Here is a 6,461-nt window from a genome sequence, read left to right as displayed (position 1 = left end):
ACTAAATTTCAAATCATGGCATGATGGCAAGCAAGGAAAAGGTGCCAATTCACCACCACTATCAAATTCCTCCACATCCAGCTAACTTTTATGGCTTCATGCCCACATTGGCCAACTCCTTTAACATGTAGTAGAAACAAATGATTTAATTTATATCATACAGTAAAATCTTCCCTCAAGTCTGAAAGTACCACAGACCCTGATGTAAGGAGCAGAATAAATTTAAACCATCAGGCGCATTGTATCTAAAATCAAGGCCAACCTCTCAAATCTCTATATGGTGTTCTTGTCCTCGAGAAATAGAAAAGCGAGTTATATACAAGGAAAATGTACCAAAAGCAAGGCGAGTTAGTTGTTTCAAACATGCAGTCCTTGCTAAACATTTAGCCGAAAGAAGTAGAATAACTAACCCATCACTAATGCTTAAGTACAGTATCTTATTTTTTTTCTGGCCATGCAAACATGTAAATATTTAGCAGATATGTAGACTAAAGTGTCAACTAAAAAACACTGTCCACAATTGGAAGAAACATAATCAGTCTAGAATAAGCATTTGTAGCTAGATAAATTACTTATTTCAAGTTGACTGCTATTTCTTTTAGGAAGCAAATCATGGCAGGAAGTCAACTATTAAATAGCAAGAAGATGATTGTCCAGCAGTTTTTCCTCTGGTTGATTTCGGGTAAAACAGAGAGGCCATACCAGCTACACTTCCTCATTTGTAAATTCCCGACGCTTGTTCTTGTTTTGATTCATTTAGGCTGGCTATCTTCTTGCTGCTTGAAGCACAAGTTATTTTCTCTTTCTTGAGACCTCTACATAGATAGAGGAAAATCAAGAAGATGAAAATTCCATTAGAGATCAAAATATCGACCTTCACTATCACAACCAGTCATAGAAAGTTAAAACTGAAGAGCAGAAAAATTCGTTGAATGAACCAGAGATGCGGTGTCAACTTTCTTAAATTCCAGTTAAGATTTTTTTACATTCTAAAAGAGTGATCATGCATGCCATTTTACCTTTTTGTTATCCCAATTCCATGGATAAATGAATTAATTGTAGTTACTGACACTCCCCGTTACCGTAGCCTTGCCAATGCTTGAGAAATCTGTCAAAGGGAAACTTGCAACATCATTAACCTAACAATGATTCTGAAAGATACTACAGCGCTAAGTCTGTTTACGATACCTACACAAAAGATGCTTTAATAATCGTAGATTTGATATTACCATCATACTGTACTTGGTCAGCTAAATAATCCTCCCACCAGCCATAAGAGGAACTTAACAAAGTAAGCTAACAAAAAAATTTAAGAAACAAGAACAAGCTGAACATCGCAAGGCAAAACACTCCGGCATGATTAGATATGGCACTGTCGTCAACAATGATAACTTTACAACACATCAACATGTCATCAAAGAGGAACTCACCTAGCACAACCAGCATGTTGAGATTGTTTTCTTTGTCTCTTCTTCAGACAAATCCAAAATTGCCCACGTGCTCATGTTCAAAGCATCTGTTCTCAACATCAAGAGGAAACAGTAAAAGAAGATTTTTTGTACATGTTCTTATCAGCAGTAAATTGGGGCAAATAAGACAAAAATTAAACACATGTTCTTAGCAGGAGTAAATGCAAATAATACAGAAATCCTATGTGCTACTGTAATAATGCTGAAATTTAGCACAGTAGAAACACATATAACATCAACCACCTAGAGATAGATCAAGTGGAAACAACCAGCATGCGGACGGGAAACACATATAACAACAACCACTTGGAGATAGTCAATATAGCAAACATATATAGAACCAATAAAGTTGGAGGCGTACCTGCCAGCCTGCAAGATCTCTCTCGCACACCAAAATAACACGGCCTCCTGTAGAACAAAGGGATCTAAGAATGGCCCATAAAACCAAGCGATATAGCAGTGGAAGGGAGCAAACCTTAATCACAGCAGGCCGCTAGCAACTGATGGATTGAATAGCACCTACAGGAAGAACACGGTAATGCACATATCAAAAAGAGGCCAGAACATGGACTGTATGGACTGCATATCCTACTGAAAAGAAGAACCAGTTGGAGGTTCATGGCATGGAAGGAGTGGACAGAGACCTCCATGTCAGATCTAGCAGCACATATCCTCTTGTCTTCTCCTCTGCGCATCGTCATGGAAGGAAGCCTCCTCCTCGCTAACCCTATCTGCATAAGAACACAAAAATATAAGTAGTCATGAATTAGAGGGATGAGCACAGGTCACCATGGAATATGAGGAAACGATGAAGAAAGAGCTTACGTGTCGGGCGTCTCCTCGACGAACTGGGAGCCATCCTCGATCTCTACTCCTCTACAGATAGCCGCCAAGAGTGGGGGGTCGAGCAGGATGGGTTCCCCTGATGCCCTCACTGCAACAGCCACTCTAGCTCTCTTGGACGCGACCTACTACTGATCTAGAATCACAGCGCGCGGCACCTGATGGCGGCAACCCGGCGAAATTGTCAATCTGAAAACAGAGTGAAAGCATCATTAATCTTGGAATAAAACTAAATATTAGAAAGAAAACATTGTCTATAAAAAATAGAAAGAACATGATAATGGTCACCTCCAGCTCATATAAAATTAGCGACATCAAGAGACAACAAATTATAAATGGAATTAAATATTTGCACAATTCAAATATCTGCACGAAAATCTACAAGCAAACAAACAACCCCATGGATCTTTCATTGTACAAAGGCATCTCAATATACACTTAGAGCTTGATAATAGAAATGAGGCATAGTTATTTTAGTCTGCCAAGCATTTTGTGCCTACCGCAATCATGAAGTATACTGTGTAACCAACCTAATCGTTTTCTCATTGTTACCCAAGAAGGAAGAACTACCTAAATAACTGAGAGGAGGGCGGTGAGGAGGATGGCTTGGGTACTGATTCAAACTAACAACCGATAGATCGGGTTTCACATTAACATAAAACAACATCACATTTATCATCAAGTGCTAAGCTATCATCATTCAAATGCATGTAATTTCTGGTTTTACGTGGACATACTGAATGAAGCAATGGGAAAACATAGAGATCAGAATAGCACTCCATGTAGCAGACAAAGTCAAAATAGCAACAATTTCGATCGCTTCTAGGACTATTAGCAGTGGGCCATGCACTTGCAGGTCCCGTTGCCATTAAAATGGAATCAGGTTACCCCATGGTAGCACATTTAAAAGGTGCCGAAATCTAAACAGAAATCTGAACATATCTTAACTGAATCAAAATGACTATCCTATACATGGAAATGCACATAGAATAACCAGGAAAACAAATCAAGTTACTCAATGGCAGCACGCACACGCATCAAAAGGTGTGGAAACCTAAACAGAAACATACATATATTAACCGAATCGATCAAACCTAGCTATCCGATCCAGGCCAACCAATGGCATCACATATATATCGACCGAAATGCATTTGGCCATTGTAAAGCAAACACAAAAAATTCACACAGGCCAGAACGAGCTAATAAGAAATCTGAATGGAGGATCAATACACAAGTTTATGATTATGGATAGGTTCGTGTTGTTTAGAGATGCGGGTTGCAGGCTATATCCATGCCAAGACAGTACCTTGTATGTATAGGACTGAAGGATAATATTTTTAAGAATCTGAATCTAACTTCCATTTAACAGAAATTATAGCATCTATACTGTGTAGAGGGTTCAGATATATATTTGTTCACCAAGCTTCTTTATTATGTCCATCTCCTTTTTTTGTTCCAATATAACACAGGGAGCCATTGTTAGTCCGAAACCAGACTGTACGCGAATTTGGGCGCATTAATTTCACAAGCCAAGGAAATAATGTACTTCCCAAGACATACCATAGCTTATTCCTCTTATTTCTTTCTCAGACATGCACACATCAAATTAGAGGAATTTTAGGGAAATAAATGAAAGCTTGATGCGAGACAGGAATGGGCAAGCATATGGGAAACGAGCACTTGCAAGCATATTCTTACTTTATGAGCACCGCTAACAAGCCCTGGAGGCTCGGGGTGACATGAGGCGCCGCATCTGGTCGATCACAATGATCATCTGAATGTCGAACACCATGTCAGCTTCCTCTGCTCTAACCCCGTGGCCTGGCAGCATCGGATGCCACCAAAGCTGATCCCTGCATACCAGGACACCAAAATTATAATATGAGAAGATAGTATAGGAAGAGCAAAACAATTTGTTTAGTCATCCCACAAAGCTACTAAATTCCTTGGCTCAGTTAAGGTGCTTTTCAACACCATCACGGAACCGGGAGTAAACTGCGCACATCTTAGCAGCTGCCACACACTGGTGCCAGACACGCGACAGCAGCGGCGAGGAGGCCGGCGGCATACTCGGACGTTCAAAGCTGTTCAAAGCTCCTCAGGTTGTCTATCTATCAAATTCATCTCTCTTTTACCAAAAGTTAGACACGGTCAAAAAGTCAAAGAAACAAAATTCTTCTGGTTGTGTATCTCTCAGATTCCTCTCTATTTTCTTTAAAATTAGATGCGGTGGAGACGGAAAAGAAATTAACTTTGTGCACTATTTATACACATTGGGAGGAGAAACTATATGGAAGAAGTAAAACCAATTAGAGTAGTATCTAGGTTTATAAATATACAAAATTGTCGAGCATGAATTTCCCTTTTACACTTTGTCTAGCAGATTAAGTATATAACAAAGCAAACAGTAAATATGTGAACCCAATGTCGCTTGTTGGCAAGTAAACGGAGGGCAACCAAAACTGAAGATATACATGTTCTGGACAGGATAGTGGTTCCTTCTGTTTGTTGTTGGCCCTCTTCTGTCCAAGGCTACCAATCATATGGTTAGCAACTAAAACAACCATGAATTAAGAAATTAATTAACTGTAATTAACAACAATAGACTTCACATATGAATCCAAAATGGCAATGAACACGAACCCTAACGGTGCATCACCAGAAAATAATGTTAGGAAGGATGGACGTTTCGGGAGTTACCGGTCCTGGCGCCTTAGGAGGAGGCTGCCTTCCGGAGCCCGTCCTCTTGGTGATGAAGCTTGCGCCGATGAAGCTGAGAATGTAATTCTGTCCAACATAGTACAACCTCCTTTAATATTTTTATAGGATTCGATATAGAAGAGGAATTCGAACAAATTATTTGTGTATAAGCATCTACAGAAACTTATCTACAACTTTCATGTTGAAAGTTTATTTTAATTCAACCTCTAACAGGCCCTAAACTGGCAAATGAAAAAACTGCGCTCAGGATAATAACTTCCTGGACAGCACATTAAATTGATGGCTGCTCTGAAACTGCCTGGCCAAAAAGCACAAACAAATACTCTTTGGAAAGCTTCAGACCTACACTACAACTTATATTTGGAGACTCTTGAAATTATGGACTGATCAGCCCAGAATTGGCCCGAACATCACTATCCAAAAACACCAATTCCTCTAACTGAACCAAACTATTCCTCTAATTATGTACAGCAGGGGCAGCAGTGCTAAATGATTTCTTCTCTACAGATTCTTATAGCAACAAAAGCATTTGTGCATAGAAATAAATGCCTTTCATTGAGCTTTTCAATTCAGCACACATGAGCAATTAACTTTCAAAATCCTAGAATAATAGAGGCATAGGTAAGAAACACCAACCTGCAATAGATGTTGCATAGAGAACTTTTCAGTTCAGCACACATGAGTATTTAACTTGCAAAATCCTAGAATAATACATGCATAGGTAGCTGCAGTGAGAAGGAGAGGAAGCACCAACCTGCAATGATGTTGGATAGAGAAAATAAACAAGAACAACTCAGCAGGAGCATATCCGCAAGCCAATGGGGATAACTAAAAGTAGCAATGTGTGAAACATAACAGAGAAAGTCCAATCAATAAGTTTCATAAGAACACCGACGACAAAGGAATATTGTGAGAGATTGATCTTGGCTTACCTTCTGCCAAGGATGACGTCGAAGGCACCATCGATGACTGCTTCGCCAGCAGTGCACCAACGCCGCACCTGCTTCAGCAGCTGCTCCTCTCATCCCCGGCGGCGCCACAAAGAGAAAAAAATGAAAAAGAGGAATCAGGGGAAGAAGCAGAGCAACGAAGAGGAGAAGAGGCAGCAATGGTGAAATAATGAAACGGAAAAACGGACCTAATATGTGAAACATTAGTACCGGTTGGCATATGAGCCGGCACTAATGCTCCCATTAGTGCCGGTTCAAATGACTTGGCGGGAGGTGACCTTTAGTACCGGTTCTTTGGGAATCTTTAGTACATGTTCGTGCCACGAACCGGTACTAAATATGCTGGTGCCCGGCCAGCACCTTTACTAAATAGGTTGTGGCAGTAGCGCGCGTTTTGGCTGAAAGGCGGTACTGATCAATGTATTTTTTCTGCGTTCAGATGCACAATTTAAAGAAGAAGAAGAAGAGGAGGAGGAGG

General features: G+C 40.1%; 1 long non-coding RNA gene across 1 annotated transcript; it reads right to left on the bottom strand.

Annotated features, from left to right (window-relative positions):
* Window positions 1–1,482: 1,482 nt before the first annotated feature.
* On the bottom strand, window positions 1,483–2,427 carry LOC123133175 (uncharacterized). The gene is made up of 5 exons (XR_006465180.1): window positions 2,295–2,427; window positions 2,114–2,200; window positions 1,945–1,988; window positions 1,831–1,877; window positions 1,483–1,516 (listed from the first exon to the last, which is right to left on the bottom strand). It is a non-coding gene; the product is annotated as an uncharacterized lncRNA (long non-coding RNA).
* Window positions 2,428–6,461: the final 4,034 nt, after the last annotated feature.

This window comes from Triticum aestivum, chromosome 6B (genome assembly GCF_018294505.1).
Source record: "Triticum aestivum cultivar Chinese Spring chromosome 6B, IWGSC CS RefSeq v2.1, whole genome shotgun sequence".
Lineage (NCBI taxonomy): Eukaryota > Viridiplantae > Streptophyta > Magnoliopsida > Poales > Poaceae > Triticum > Triticum aestivum.
This window is presented reverse-complemented; position numbering and strand designations above follow the sequence as displayed.